The following is a 16,305-nucleotide window of genomic DNA, read 5'->3' as shown; positions in this document are numbered from 1 at the left end:
CATCCCACATTTTAGCTGCCAGGACCTGTGCAGGAAGGTGAACCAACTGGGGCTTTTCAGCACAAGCCAGACAAGACACAAGAAGGGGAGGATGCAGAAACATTCTTTAAAGGTGCTGCAAAGAAAGACACTGACTGTTCTCCATGTGTGTGGCTGCTAGGAAACCATTCATTTAAAATACGGCAGGAAATTCTCTTTACTCATTAGGAACTTTTTTTAGAAGTGTTGCAGGCTGGAGCAGATTGGTGCAAACCCAGTGAATCCTCCATGGGAGGCTGCAAGGAGTGGCTGCACCAGCATCTCTGGGGTGGGATGGGCTGAGTGATGAGAACCCAGCTCAGCTCTAGGCTTTCCCACAGCCTTTTCCCAAACCTCTGCATCCCTGGAGCTGAGGGGTGTGAGTGTCAGTGCCTTCAGAAACCTGGCTGCCAAAGGAAACACATGGACTCTGAGTGATTTCTGTTTTCATATTTCTGTTTGAGGTAATTCAAATGATGCTGGGAGAGGGTTCTGGATGGATTCACTGCTGGGGATGCTCAGCCTCCCTCTGCTCCTACCTGAGTGGCTGGGAGGAAGATGAAGTGTCTGTGCTGTGTGGACATCCTTCCTTTGAGGTAAATGGGGTCCAAGGATGTTTGCTGGAGGTGGGAAATTACCCCTCAGCTGTTAGTTTGTGACAACTGAGGTGTCACAAACCCTTGGAATCGGCTCCCCAGCCAGGCTTTGCAAATCCTCCAAAGGGAAAATCAGCACAAGATGTTGGGCTGCAGAGAACCCAGAGCAGGCAGCCTTCTTTTAACTTCCTCCTCAGACCTGGAGGAGTTAAAAATGTCAGAGCAGAGGGAAGCATCCCAACATTGCTCTCAGGGATAAGAGCTGGGAAGAGATTGCAGAGCTTACAGGATGAGAAAGAAATTAAACCACAGCACACAAAACCCCAATATCCCTGCTGCAGGCTCAGCCACTCAGTGAAACCAATCTAATTTGTTGGACTCTTTATTCCCAAAGCCTCCTGAGACCTTGGAGTAACAGAGAGAAGCTCCCTGGAGAGAAGAGAAAGTTTCCAGCCTGCAGGAGCAAAAGGGATGTCATGTTTATTTAAAAAGAGAGAGGGGACAGTGACACAGAGGAAATCCTGGGTGCCTCCAAGCCCTGCCAGGCAGATCCCAGAGGATAAGTGGTGTCAGAGTGTGGATTTTCCTGAAACACCTCTGATAACACCACTGCAGGAGCCCTGCATGGTGGTAGTGGCTTGAAAGGTGTTGGTGCAGAGGTGGAGCAAGAACTGGAACAGCCATTCCCAAGCTCTCCCTTGATAGTAATCACATCAGGCAGCAGAGATTTCCTTTGGAGAGATCATCCTGGGATGCTCCAGGAGCTGTGGAGCAGAAATCTCTCAGCCCAGGGATCAGGGAGCAAAGGGCTGTGGGTGCTTATGGAGCCCTGGGAGTAAAGGAGGGGAATGTTGGGAAGTGGGGATGGAGTGGGAGGAGCCTAGAGGAGGTGGGGGAAGGATAAGCCACCAGAAGGATCCAGAAGTTTGCTCGTGGGCCAGCTGGTGTGGGAAAGCACTGAGATAGAAATGCTCCAGGCTATGGAAATGATTTCCTTACCACACTGAGAAAACAGGTTTTCCACACATCCCCAAGGAAGGGGGGCTGGTGAGGCACCAGCCGCTGGCACAGCTCCATGAACACTCTGGAAGCTGCCAGAATATTCCCTCAGGGCACAGAAGGGATCCTCTGTCTGCCCTGCAGAGCTTTGGGATTGTGCATGGCAAAGTGCTGCAGCTCCCAAGGAATGGTCAGAGCCTCAGGGGGATTGTCCATGGATATGGGATTGTCCATGGGTTTGGGACTGTCCTTTGCTCATAGCCCTCCTTCCCCTTGGCTGGGCCTGAATCCAGCTCCACATGTGCTGGACATCCATGCTCTCCGGTTCCAAGCTTTGCCCAGCTGAGTTTGGGATCTCTCACAGCCTCTTGCAGCCCTGGTTCAGTGTTTGGTCACCCTCAGGGTGATTTTCTTTCCCCCTTCTGGCTAATGAGGATTTCCCCTGTTCCCACTTGTGGACACTCCCCTCTCCCCCAGGAACCTCTGGGAAGAGCCACCTCATCCCCCTCCTGCCAGGCCATGGCAGACTGGGACAGAGCTCAGCTTCACCTTTTCTTCTTCAGCCTAAACACACCCAGCCCCCTCAGCCTCTGCATCCCTGCCCATTTTGTTCTCCATCCCTGCCCATTTTGAAGGCTGAACCCACTGGACTAGCACTGGGAGCCAAGAGGATGAGGATCCCTTCCCTCACCACACTGCCACCTTCAGTGAGAGCTCTGGCAGGGGCTCAGTGTCCCTTTATCCCTGACCTGCCCACCAGCAGCCCCAGGACATTTTCCTGCAAATCTGTCCCTGGATTCAGCAGTGTTGGCTCCTGGTGTTCCTGCCAGGACTTTGCTTTTGTATCTATTGACCTTTGCAAGGCCACCAGCAGCCCAGTCCTGCAGCTGTCTCCATGTCCCCAGTGTCCCATGTCCCCAGTGTCCCCACCAACCCCACAAAGTGTGGGGAAGCTGCTCCTCAGTCTGTGCTGCCAAGCAGAGCAGTTTTGTTCTGAAACAGCTACAAGAACATTGCTCTGTTTCCATACAATTTAAAACAGGAATTAATAAGATTATTTTTAATTGAAATGGAGTCGACATCCTGCGCTCCCAACTCTGCACAAACCAAAATTCCTGATGCCTGACCTGCTCATGTGTCTGAATCTGCCTTCCCTCATTCAGATGAGGGCTGCTCACATTAATCCATTATTCAGTGATTCAGTCCTTCCATCCATGAGCCAAACCCATTTTCTGCAAATGTATTCATTGCTCCCTCCCGTTTGTTGACTTGTTAAGTGAAGGACATTCAGCCTGGCTGGAGGATTTGGGAACATTTTGCTTTGTTTGATGAAAAAGGGGTGCAGGATTTTACTCAGGGCATGGCTGAGACACTCTGAGCTCAGTGCCACCCTGACATGAACCTGTCCCATGTCACTGCCAGGGAGGATTTGGCTCTCAAGAGTTCCTGAGCTTGGCCTCAGCCCTTGCTGTCCATGCACTGGCAGTACTAGGCTGAAGAATATTTTGGATTGTATTTCCACTTTATTAGCATCAGAATCCTTCATTTAGCTATTAAAGCGTTTTCCTCTCGTCTAAATATCTTATAATAAAATTTTAGAAAGTTTTGAAATGCTGCTTGAAAAATTTTGGGTCTGGAAATGCCCCAGATTTGCCCTTTCACAGAACTCTTTCCTGCCTGGGGCTGCAAAGGCTCTCAGGGTGAAAGATTTACAGTGTTTTGGAGAGACAGGGTTATCCTTCACGAGCCAGGAACAGTGACAAGCTGGGTTGTTTCATCTTCATTCCCCTCCTGAAATCCCTCTTGATTCATTACACTTTGTCCTTCCCGCTGCTGTAATGAAATAAAAATGTTTATGTTGATATATAAAGATAGCAGCATTGATTTTCCTTTCTGCTGTAGATTTGATTACTATCAAGCTTCCAAAGCCTTCCCGAGGTCTTTTTTTATTTTATTGCAACACCTTTTCAAACTCGCAGCTTTTTCCTAATTGTGTTTTGTGCTGAGGGAAGCATGTGGAAGGACTGGGGAGGGATGCAGGTGAGGTCTCAGAGGGGCTTTTTCCATGCATTAAGATGTTGAGATGCTCTGATTTTACCAAGTGGCTGCTCCGCAAATTACATATTTGCAAAGAGTGGAGATGAAATTATAAATATGGGACTGCGAGCAAAGTTATTTCAGATTTATTATTGCTGCTTCTGGATTTTCATTTCATCTCCCATCCCTGGGGGTTTCGAGGTTCACCAGTATTTTGACACTATTTGTATTCCTGGCTCAGTGTAGGATGCCTGCAATGTGATCATGGGAAGGGATGAGCAGATGTGGGGAAAATGTTCAGGTGCCTTAAATATGATCAAACCCAGAGCCAGATTTAAAGTTCAGACAACATGAGTGTGTCGAAACCAGAAGAGGAAATTCCAGCCTGGAAATCTCTGAGTGAACAGAAGGGTTTGATATTTGCAACTGAATTTTCCACCTCGGTCTCCTGAGGTTCCTTCTCCACTCCCACTGCCCTGTGGCATGGGGAGAGCAGAGGCTGAGGCTGTGCTGCTGCAATATTTCCAACCCTCGAGATGCAAAAAACCCTGGAAACTTCCACAGAGCTTGTACTGTTCCTGACCATGGAAATCACCCGGGGGCTGCCAGGACAAAATCCTGCCCAGCTGCTCTGGTTCTGAGCTGCTCCGACAGCAAAGGCTGCCTTGTTAAGCTGCTTACAGCCATTGATTGCTGAGGCAGAATGTTAATTATTCTGGTATCCATGAAAAGGCTGCTTGTTTCCATTTCTTCCTAACGACCAGTGTTCCCCAATTAATCTTGGCTTTGTTATGAATGCAGGAAGGATTCCTCCTAACCACGGAAGGAATTGATTTTTTCAGGTTTCAATGTGTTTCTGTTCGGCACAACTTCACCATTTCCTTGTTTGCTTCAAAAAAAAAAAGGGATGTACATGAAGCTGGAGCAGGCTTTTCCCTCCAGGTGTTCATTTAGTGGTTTAAAGATCAGCTCCCCAGCAGTGCCTGGAACCACATGGTTGAATAAGGCTGGATTCAAAACGTTTGTGGAATTCAGCTGCTTCCTCGAGGAGCTTACAGCAAAGATCCTGGATGAGCCTTCCCAGTCCATTACTACAGCAACACATTGGGACTGATGGCCAGACATCTTTTCTGGGAATCCTGTCATTCTTACCTGGCCCTACAGCAGGAATTCCAGGTGTCTGGAACCAGGTTTCTCCTAAAATCCTTTTGTTTTCCAAAATATCACTCACTGGAAATGCAACCTCAGCAAGCCAGCAGACGTTCCAGAACATTTCCATTCAAAGGAAAGATGATTATTTTCTTTTTGTACATTTGTATATGAGAGTTTATCTTTCTGTGAAAGGGCAAATCTTGGGCATTTCCTGACTCAGATATTTTTAAAGTTAGCATTTCATAACTTTCTACAATTTTATTATTATCTTATAATAAAATTTTAGAAAGTTCTGAAATGCTACTTTAGACAGGGGAAAATTATTTAGTAGCTAACTGAAGGATTCCAATGCTAACATGTCAGGGTGGGATTGTCTGTGCAGGGCCAGGGGTTGGACTGGATGATCCTGTGGGTCCTTCCAGCTCAGGATATTCCATGATTCTGTGACCTCAGTTGCCATTGTCTGGAATGCCCAATTCCTTGCTGCTCCTTTCAGCTTGTGAATGTATTGAGTGCAATTCCTCATCCCACATCCCTCTGAACCACAGCTGTTCAGCCCTAAGAGGCACGAGGAAGTGATGAAGTGATGAACCCCAAATCTTCCACCTGCTCAGGCTGAGTGGCTGCACTGCAGGACCAAAGAACAACTCTGAGCTGGAGCTGGAAAAATGTCATCATGAAGTCACAGAATCCCAGAATGGTTTGAGTTGGAAGGGACATTAAAGCTCATCCCATCCCACCCTGCCATGGCAGGGACATCTTCCACTGTCCCAGGTTGCTCCAATCCCTGTCCAGCCTGGCCTTGGACACTGCCAGGGATCCAGGGGCAGCCACAGCTTCTCTGGGCACCCTGTGCCAGGGCCTCACCACCCTCTTAGAAAAGAATTTAATGTGTTTATCTCATCTGAATTTCCCTTTTTTCAGTTTGATCCCATTCCCCCTTGTCCTGTCACTGCAGCTCCTGAGGAAGAGTTGCTCTCCCACTTCCCTTTAGCCCCTTCACACCCTGGAAGGTGCTGGGAGGTCTCACACAACCTTCCCTCCTCCAGCCTCAGCAGCCCCAGCTCTCAGAGCTGTCTCCAGAGGGAATCCCAGGCTGCAGGTCCCATGGGCTGCACACCTCAGAGGGGCTCTGAGCAGTTCCACTGGTGCTGACAGGCAGCATTTTTAGTCCTGGGGTTGTAGTGAGATAAACATTGGTGTCTCCTGGCTATTTCCAGCCCCAGGACCTACTGGGAGAGGTGACAATCTCAAATTTCAACTCAGCAATGACACTTTCACCAACTTCACCCTAAGCTACACATCCTCACTTTGCACTTCTTGTCTCCCCATGGATGCATCCGAATCCTCAGGAAACTCCCTCAGCATTAAACACTTTGTTAGCTGGATTAGCCCCAGAGGTGCTGGTAATTGCAGCATTGTCAGGGCTGCTTTTCACTGCCAATCCCTCTGTCAGAGATGCTTTCACACACAGAATCCTGCAGAGCTCCTGCCAGTGGGTTGGGCATAAACCCCTGGCTGAGCTGAGAGATGTCTTTTTCTATCAAGTCAATTACTGTAGAAAATCCACCAATACAAAGGGCATAATGCAATTATTTGGAATTGATTTCTAATGAGCTTATGAATAGACATGTGGGCAAGTTCAAGTTTGCTGAGGGAGTTTATAATAATAGCTGTCACATTCCCATTAGCTCTCATCCCAGGGGATTTCACTGCACTCTGCAAATCCTGAACTCACATCCCTCGAGAGGAAGCATTGCCCAACACCCACTTGCCTTTTGCTTGGGAAATCTGCTTTTAATTCCCCCTTTCACCACAGCCTCCCAGCACAATCCTCCAACAAGGCAAACAAGAACTAACTGTGTGTTCTTCTGCAGGGGACTGGGAGGAGAGACCTCACAAGGCCTGGCAGGGACAGGAAGGTGACAAAATGAGGTGACAACCTGGGACAGTGGAAGGTGTCCCTGCCATGGCAGGGTGGAATGGGATGAGCTTTAAGGTCCCTTCGAACCCAAACCACTCTAGGATTCTCTAAATTTGAAATTTAGAGAAATTTTAATCCCATTTAGACTAAAATCAGCCTTAGAGGGCAGGAGCAATCCTAGCTCCAGGCCTGAAATGAGAGACATCCAACTGCCAGCTTCTCACCATGGGCTTTAAAGGACCCTAAAAGGGAAGAACATGGATTTACACTTGCAGATTTTCATAGCCTAAAGCTCCTCCCCACTACAATGAATATCTCCATGTCTGTAAGGACTGTGGCATCATGGTTTTATTTATTTTCCCTCAGGTGAGATTGCAGACCAGGAAAAGCAGCATCAGCACAGAGAGAACTGTGCTGGAATAAACCCATTTCTTCATCTGGCATCCCCCACATTTATTTGGCATCCTGGCCTAGTCTTATTTAGGGTTTTTTTAGAGTTGCAGTGGACATGAAATAAACCTGACCATCTTAATCTATATTCATCTCCATTCATGCCATTTGAAGAAGAGTTTTCACTTTCTAAGCAGACCAGATAATAATTAATAGACTGGATAATTGCACCATCAAGCCTGCCGTTTTGCAAGAACGGGGATGTGCTCCTTTAATATTTTAAAACTTCCCAGATTGTTCCAGACATATGGGGATTTTATAATATTTACTGTGCCAAGCTGCTGAAGGACCAGGCTTAACTGAAGTTATTGTAATCATGCCATTGTTTTTGAAAAACCCTGAAAAACATAGACATTGTAAAGAAATATTGACAGCTGAAATAGGTTCCAGGATGGGAGCTGGGAAATTGCTCCATTAGGGCACGTGTGTATGACAACATGAGGCAATTATTAAATTAACAGATGGCAGAGGCTGCTCAGAGCCCTGCAAATGGAGCCCAGCAGCAAGGGAGGGAGGGAAAGTCAGATGCTAACGCAGGCAGGGGTCTGAATATCCCTCTCAATCCCTGGCAGGTGGGAATTCTGGGGGTTAAAGGGATGCCTTGGTCTCCCAGCAGCAATAAAAGTGATGAATCTCTCAGTAATGGAAATCTGTGCATTCCCCCACTCCCCCAGCTCAGAGCAAACTGGTCCCCAAAAGGTGATTTTCCTGGTTCTCCCAACAGCAGAGGGAAAACAGTGAGGGGAGAGAGGGGAAGGGAAGAAGGTGAAGTCACACAATGGGATCACAGAGATCGTTGCCCAGCTGTGAGCCTGGGAATGCTGCCCTGGGAATTCTCCCCTGGAGGGATCCCAACCCCATCCTGCACCTCCACACCAACTGCTCCAAAGGACACCCTGAAATGACACTTCATTTATATATACTTTATTTATTACATTTACTTTGGCAGCTTTATTCCTGATAACATTCCCCTTGTTCAAGGGATTAAACTGCCCTGCAGCACACACTGTAAGGCTGGAGCTCCACCACATCCTGAAATCTGCTGAGCTGCTCCTCCCTGGCAGCAGGAGGGGCTGGAAACCTGCTGGGAAAGGGTGCTGGAAGAGCCCTGTGGAACTGGGACACAATCCCTGTCCCTGCTCTGGGCATGGATGAGATTTGGGAGGATTTTGCCCCTGGGCTGAGCTCTGTCCCCTCCAGGAGAAGGACTCTGCTCCTGCCTCTGGTGTTTCCTCAGCTGTGAGGAGTTTTAGTGCTTGTTCATTCCAAAAGCTTGAGAAAGGCTCAGGAGGCTGGAGGCTGGAGCAGCTCGGGAAGCAGCTTTGCCCCAGAGAGCAGGGAATTGATGATACAAAACTTCCCAGGACTGGAAAAGGAGGATTGACCATGGGATTGACCAGACCCTCTCCTCGGGCTGCCAGTGGCCAGAGCACTGTCCTGGGCACATGGAAATCCCTAAATCCCCATAAGCAGTAAGGAAATTCAGATGACACCAGCTTCTGGAGCAGTTTATAACCCCAGGCTCCTATTTTCAGAATGAAAAGTTTTGCATGAAGTGGAAAACCATGCCTTGAGCCGCATGAAGTATTCAAGAGTTGGATTTTTGGGAGATGGACAGTGAGTGTTGTTTCAGCTCTCCAAAGCTCAACAGTTCCTTGAAAAAGTTTGGGTTTGACTGTCACATGGGAAGATAAATCAATCATTCACAGCATTTTAGCAATTCTTCCCCTTTTTAGATTGAATTTATTAAAATTGGAACCCTAGAGTTAAATTCAAACCCAAAATAGCTGTCACATTGTTCTGGACTTTTCAATATTTATTCATTTCCGATCCTATAAAATACAAGTAAAGTTCCTCTTTTTTATAATGTTTTTCCCTCATCCTCAGGCTGTGCCCTTTCCCTGGGGAGCCTGGGCAGTGCTCAGAACCTTCTGGAGAAAGAACCTTTCCTGATCTCCAGCCTAAACCTCCCCTGGCACAGCTCCATGTCTCTGTAATTAACTTTTATCTCCTGATTTCAAGATGAGCCACAGCTTGGCTTAAAACTCAGAATTCTTTCCCTCTCCCAGACAAGGACTGGGGATAAATTATCTGTGGAGAACCACATGGAAAACAAAGACCCTTTGGAGGTTTTAGAGGCAAAGTCCTGTTTCAGGGGTGCCATGGAACCTCAGGCAGCCAAGGGCCAGAGTGCCCAAGGCATTTGGGGTTTGGGGTGGACTGGGGCTGGCCAGAGGCACAGCAGGCAGGGAAAGGATGGTTTAAAATCCAGATAGAGCAGGAAGAGCTCAGATCCAGGTCAGGGATCTCAGGCTGGGAGAGCTGTGGGGAGGGGACAGTGGGCAAAGGGCTGAGAGCCAAAGGAGTCCAGAAATCACTTTAAAAAATGATTTTCACCCCCACAGCAGCACAAGGCACAATCCCAAAGTGTTTGCATCTCCACCCAAAGTAGACTCCACAGGCTGAAGATGTTTGAAAATTCCTAGTCCTACCCCTGTGGAAGACTCAGACTCCAGCAGGAAGGGCAAAACAACCCTAATAATCCTACTCTCCAAAGAAATCATTTATGAATACAGAGAAGGTAAAAATTGAATTGGGCATTATGAAAAATTCTCTGTGTAGCTGCAACTACAACCCAGATAATTCATTTAGGCTAAATATACGGCTGTAATTGAAAAATCCAAATAAGGGATGCATATGCATTGATCCATATGATTTAAATCAAGCCATAAAACATCAACATTATCCAGCAAAAGCTGCTGAGGAAACGGCAGCCAAGCAGAATATGAAATTCCAGGGAGACCATTGCACTGGCTGGGAGGAGGACTTAATTGATTTTGACAAAGAAACCTATTTGCTGTTTAATTGATTCCTACTCTAAATTCCCAGCACTTTCAGACCTAGCAGAGGGAAGCAGCAGAATAGTGATTACCCAGAGCAAATTACAGCTGGCCAGGGCTAGAGTACTTCAGGTCCTGCTAATTCTCTATTTACCAAATTACTGCTGTGGATTTTCAGAGAAACACTAAAATGAGCTCATAGAAGCACACAAATCACTCCGAGTTACAGGAGGATAGAAAGAGGTGCCCAGGTCCTAGAAGGGCCTGGGGGAATCAGTGACACCCTCACTTTATCCCAAAAGCCTCCCTGCCCTTCTGCACCTCTTTAGGGCAGTGGGAACTGTGTTAGCTGGGAAGGACAAGGTCACAAATTGTGCCAGGGCTGGAAAATCCCCTTGGAATGCCTTCTCAGCTTTGCTAGGTGTCTGTGCCACTTCCCCAGGAGCCACCAGCACCAGGCTGAGCTCCAGGGTGTCCTCCCTGCTCCTGGAGAGAAGCTGCTCAGCAGCCCCACACATCTGGGTACAGCTGTGGAACCCCAAACTGTGCTGGAGCTCCTCTCCCATCTCCAGTGCCTTCCAAGGGACAGCACTGAGCCTTTGCCTTCACTCCAGAGAGGAGGAGAGAATGATTTTTTCCCATTTTGAATCAGAGAAGCACCCCCTGCAAATCAGGCCCTGCCTCACACACAGTCCCTTTAGACAGCCACGGTGTGAAGGTGCTCAGCAAAGTCATGGAATTGGGAAAATGACCTCAGAAAGTGCTCAGGACCTCAGAAATGGGGCAGAAATTGGAACAGGATGTCAGAATTCTGCTCTCTACAGCTACCTGAAAAGAGGTAGTGGTGAGGTCAGGGTCACCCTCTCCACCCAAGCAGCTGCCACAGGACATGGGAGAACTGGAGTTGTACCAGGGGAGGTTCAGGCTGGATATCAGGAAAATTTGTTTCACTGAAAGCCTTGGAACAGCTCCCTGGGACAGTGGTGAGGTCACCGTTGTCAAATAAAAAGCCAAAAAATCAAAAAGCCTTCACAAAATGGTTTAGTGGGCAGGGTGGTGTTCAACCAAAGGTTGGACCTGATGGTCTTGGAGGTCTTTCCCAGCTTTAATAATGCTGGGATTGTCAGGATGAGCAGGAATGCAGCCCTGGGCACTGACTGTGCTCCTGTGCAAGGGCTGTGCTGACTCCAGCTGGGGCTGCTCCTGGATCACCAGGGACACTGAATTCCTCCTGATCCCAGCCCTGGAAGCACAAACCAGCACCCCTAAGGTACTATCCATCTGTTTTTAAGCCCCTGTTTCCCCAGTGCCTCCCCACCAGTGACTGATGGGCTCAGGGCAGAGATTTCTCCATTTAAAATATCTCCTCCAATTTCAGAAATCCTCACCTGTTTGTCACACGTGTTGTGTGGCACACTCCTCTTCCACAGGGAAGCAAAGGTCCATGGAAAGCCAGATATAAACACACCAATTACAGCCTGGACAGAGAGAATAAATCATTGGCTTTGTTTCAAAATAATTAAAGGATGCTTGGAGGTGTTAAGAGGCAGGTTGGAAGCAGGAAAATGTTATTAGCTGGCAGGAGGGTGGGGCCAGTGGGAGTCAGGCTCTGCTCCTGGGGAGCAAGGGACAGGATAAGGGGACAGAGCCTAAAACTGCCTCAGGGGAGGTTTAGATTGGATATTAGCAAAAACTCCTTCACTGAAAGTGTTATAAAGCATTGGAACAGGGTGTGCAGGGAAGCAGAGGAGTCACTATCCCCAGGAACATTCCAAAAATGTGGGGATGTGGCACTTGAGGACATGGGCTGGCGGTGAACGTGGGTGATGGTTGGACTTGATGATCCCAAAGGTCTTTTCCAACTTTAACCCTTCTGGGATTCTTTGATTATTATCAATATTTCCCAACAGATCTGATTCTTTTACGGTTTGGACACTTCTTCTTCCACCTCTCCTGCTGAAAGCAACAGAGCAAAACCACCTGAAGACCTCAAACCTCTGCCCAGAGCTGGGACTTGTCCAAAAGCCACCAAAGTTTCCTGTAAACCTTGGGAAACACTAAATCCTCCTCCAGCAGCACCAGGTTGGGACTGTGGCTGGCAAATGACAGCAGTGCAGGCTGACCTGGTGCAAGCTCTCCCCTCAGAGAGCAGGGAAATCATTCATCCTCACCCCAGCCAGGGCCTGAGGGTTGTGTTAGTGACTGAATTCTTTGTCCATCCTTTCAGGAAGATCTGGCAGACCTGGAGGCACCTCTGGAATTTTTTCCCCCAAACCACACTGATGCCCCAGTGCTTTGGGCACCTAACTAGAAATGGAGCCTGGAAATTTCTCTTCTGCTTCCCACAGAGCAAATTCCCAAACCAAACAGGCTCCAGTCAAAGGAGAAGGAGCAAAGAGAAACAAGGATACACCAAGGTGCATTTCCAGCTGAATTCTTCATGAATTCCAGAGAAAGCAGAATGGAAAAAATGGTTTGGATTGGAAGAGAGTTCAAAGCTCAGCTCATCCCCCCCTGCCATGGCAGGGACACCTCCCACTGTCCCAGGCTGCTCCAAACCCTGTCCAACCCGGCCTTGGACACTGCCAGGGATGGAAATCATTGTAAAAGGTTCCCAAGGAAAGGAACTGAGAGATGCAGCTAAATGAGGAGGAAAGGCTGAACTGCTCTATCTCTCTCTGGTATGGAGAGGAGGAAGAGATTTCCCATAATGAGGAGATTTCCCCTAAGAGCTTCCCAGCCCCTCCTGGGATCACTGAGAACTGCAGCCAGGGATGCCTCTGCAAAGCCAGGAGTTGTAACCACTATCTGGGCTCTCATTTTCCTGCTCAGGTATTTCCTCCCTTCCCAAAATATCCAGAGCTGTGGAAAAGGAAAAAAAAAGAAAGAAAAGAGAGAGAGAGAGAGAGAAAGAGAGAGAGAGAGAGAAAGAGAGAGAGAGAGAGAAAGAGAACAACGAAAAAAGAAAAAAAAGAACGATGAAAAAAGAAAAAAAAAGAATGAGAAAAGGGAAAATAAATAGGAAAAAAGGGAGGAAAAAAAGGGAAAAAAAGCACTTTTGTGGTTTCTCCCCAAACTGCAGTGGGCTGCAGGGAGGTGATAGCAGAAGTTTCTGTACTCTGTGTGTGTCTCTGATAACACAGCCAGTCAGGCTCCCCTGGGAAGCAGGGAGTTTCTCTCTGGATCTTCTTCCCATATTGAATCCAAAGGCCATAACAAGAGAAATCAGTGTCTCTCAGCTTTTGCTCAGCAGGAAACAGTGTTAGTCACACTAGGGAACTTGGATTTTTGAGGACTTCCACCCCCCAGATGCTGAGAAAAACAAGATGCTAAAGACATATTTTATGTCAATTTTATATAAAATATTAAATTTTCTCTTTTATATAAGGAATGGAATTATGATATAAAAGTAGTAAATAGATCTGAGAAAATTAGGAAAAAATAAGAAAATCAAGGGTGTTGAGATTTTTTCAGTAGTGATGCATAGGCCTAATTGAAAAAAATTGATTTAATATCTCATAAAATAAACCTATTTATTTCCTATAAATATTTATGATCAGTAGGGAGCTGGGGGAGCCCAGACACCCCAAAGTGTCACCTGCTGCTCCTGCCCTCTCCTCCCATTTCCCGTTTATTGATGAGGCTGTGTTCCAGCTCTTTGTCTGGAGCATCAGTGCCTGACACCCTCGGGGAGAGTGGAGGTTGTTCCACAGCACTGATCCTTCAAAGCCTTCCAATCCTACAGGAAAACAGCACTTCAGGCCTTGTCCTGCTGTGTTCAAACACTGCAGCATGGATTAGCCAGCAGCAGGTTTTACTCTGGGACTGTTTAAGTATGAGCAGGAAAGAAAAAATACATGTTCAAAAATAAAATTTAAAAAAAAAAAAACCCCAAGCAGAGCCTTCTCCTGAGGGTAGCCTTGGGGCTGCAGGGGTGAGGGCAGCCAGAGTGTCCAGCAAAATCCAGAGTGGCACAGAGGGAGGTGGGGAGAATTCAGCTCTCAGTCCCTCTTTTGGGAAAGCACAAAAAGATCATCCACTGTGGAGTGACCAGGGAGGGGAATGGAGCCCCAGGAGAGGCTGAGGGAGCTGGGAAAGGAGCTCAGCCTGGAGCAAAGGAGGCTCAGGGGGACCTTGTGGCTCTGCACAACTCCTGACAGGAGGGGACAGCTGGGGGATCAGGCTGTGCTCCCAGGGAACAGGGACAGGAGGAGAGGGAACAGCCTCAGGTTGGGCCAGGGGAAGTTCAGGTTGGACATCAGCAGGAATTTCTTCATGGAAAGGATGGTCTAGCATTGGAAAGGGATAGAAAGGATCTCCCAGACCATCAAGCCCAGCCATTAGCCCAGCACCAGCAGGCAGGCAGAGAATAAAACTGGGTCCGAAAGCAGGAATTGAATACAGAACAAAATGGCAACAATGGTTACCTCAGCTGGGATGTCTTTGGGCTTCCAGCCAGTGCTGTGTGCTCCCCAGGTTGCTCCAAGTCTCCTCCAACCTGGCCTTGAACACTTGCAGGGATCCAGGGGCAGCCACAGCTTCTCTGGGCACCCTGTGCCAGGGCCTGCCCACCCTCACAGCCAAAAATTCCTTCCCAATATCCCACCTTTACCTCCACTCTTCCCTTGTCCTGTCACAGTGCAAATGCTCAGGTACACCTCAGATCTGATCCTTCCCTGCTTTAGCTACTTCTCCAGTGGCCAAACCCTCAGTGAAGCACAAATCCTTTCAAAACAAGCCCTTGCAAAAGCATTTCAAACCCCTAACATCGCTTTTTTTCCATTCCACAAAACAGCAGGTGTTCCCCATCAGTCTCTCCCAAGGTAAACATTGCATTTGGGTTGTAATTTGTTTAGCAACCCTTCCATTTGCAGCTGTAATTAGCCCATCAAGGCAGCTCAATGAAGATGACATTTCAAGTGACCTTCAGCTCCCAGCTGCAAGAATTGTCCCAGGGGAGAGATGGAGCAGGGAGGAGAGGCAGCATGGGGCTCTCCAGGTGAGAGGGGCTTGGGATCTGCCAGCCAGGTGTTCCTCTAAAAATCAGCCAAAATCAGGGCTTTGGGGAGGACAGCAGGAACAATCCCAAAATGCTGGATTTCTCTGCCAGGCAAAAGGCCACTGGGTTGGTATTTCCTCAAACGGGAGAGCTCAGGCTGAGTTTCCTGCCAGAAACATCCTGTAAAGCCAAGGTGTGTGAGGGCACCATCCTGCAGGAGCTCCTTGCTTACCTGCAATGTGCATTTTTTTAAGTTCCTCTTGCCAAGGAATAGGATTTTCTCCAACATTCACTTGCCAAAGGGCAGAGATGGTGTTTCACCTTGCCCTGAGACACCCAGGGAATCAACTCCATGAGATATGCACAGTGTCCTTAAAATAATAAAAGGGAACTTCTAGCTCCCTTCCATCTGCTGCTTTCCAGTCTTCTCCACCCTGCCCTGTCCTGGTCAGCTGAGTCCATCCCTGTCCAGCCTTCCCTGCTCTCTCCTCCCCCCTGCTCATTGAATTCCCACCTTTAATCCCAATCCATCTCGGAGGATTTTCCACTCTTTTCCCATCCAGCCTCTCACCTGCTCTCCCATTGTCTCCAGCCCTCCTCCAGGTCTCTCATGCTTTCCCCTTCCACCTCACTCCATCCTCAGCCTCAAACTTCTCCCCACCCTTCCCAGCTGTTTCTTTCCCAGATAATCCCCTTTAACAGCTCCCATGCCCCCTAGGGCACCTGGGGAGAGCCAGGCAGGAATCCGTGCCTCCTGCACGAAACTCCTGTTGCTTTATAAAGCAAGAATAACAAAAATACAAATTACAAAAAGTGAAAACCATACAGAGAATGGCACAAAATCCAACAGCAGCACTCAGCGGGTTAATCACCCTCTGGATCACCTCCCCTCCAACTCCCCTGCTGGATCTAAATAAACACAGGGATCAGGGGGAGTCCAGGAAGTTAATGCAGCAAATGAGCTGCTTCTGCAGATAGATTTTCCTTTCCACAGGGGCAGCCCAGCAGGGCAATGGCTCGCTGGCTCTGCTCCATCTGCGCAGCACGAGCTGCAGCAAAGGGCAGCCCAGCATCGATCAGGGCAGCAGCCTGTCAGTGCTGGAGGCATCAGGGGCTTTAACAAGCCTTGCAAAGATCGGGTGGAATTGTCACGAGCTCACGCCTGGCTTGTGAGGCAGCCTGAAGCAGATTTATTGACCCCCCCAGGGGACAGAGGGAAGGAAAGCAAAGGAATGCTGTCCAGCCCAAAGTCCTGCCACAGGACACCCTGGCTGAAGCATCTGAGTGAGG

General features: G+C 48.2%; 1 long non-coding RNA gene across 1 annotated transcript; it reads right to left on the bottom strand.

Annotated features, from left to right (window-relative positions):
• Window positions 1–8,637: 8,637 nt before the first annotated feature.
• LOC146428847 (uncharacterized) lies at window positions 8,638–15,474 on the bottom strand. Its single transcript, XR_014855948.1, has 3 exons — window positions 15,248–15,474; window positions 11,405–11,494; window positions 8,638–8,851 (listed from the first exon to the last, which is right to left on the bottom strand). It is a non-coding gene; the product is annotated as an uncharacterized LOC146428847 (long non-coding RNA).
• Between the last annotated feature and the right edge of the window lie 831 nt (window positions 15,475–16,305).

This window comes from Lichenostomus cassidix, chromosome 20, assembly GCF_008360975.1.
Source record: "Lichenostomus cassidix isolate B80296 chromosome 20, HeHo_3.0, whole genome shotgun sequence".
Taxonomy (NCBI): domain Eukaryota; kingdom Metazoa; phylum Chordata; class Aves; order Passeriformes; family Meliphagidae; genus Lichenostomus; species Lichenostomus cassidix.
This window is presented reverse-complemented; position numbering and strand designations above follow the sequence as displayed.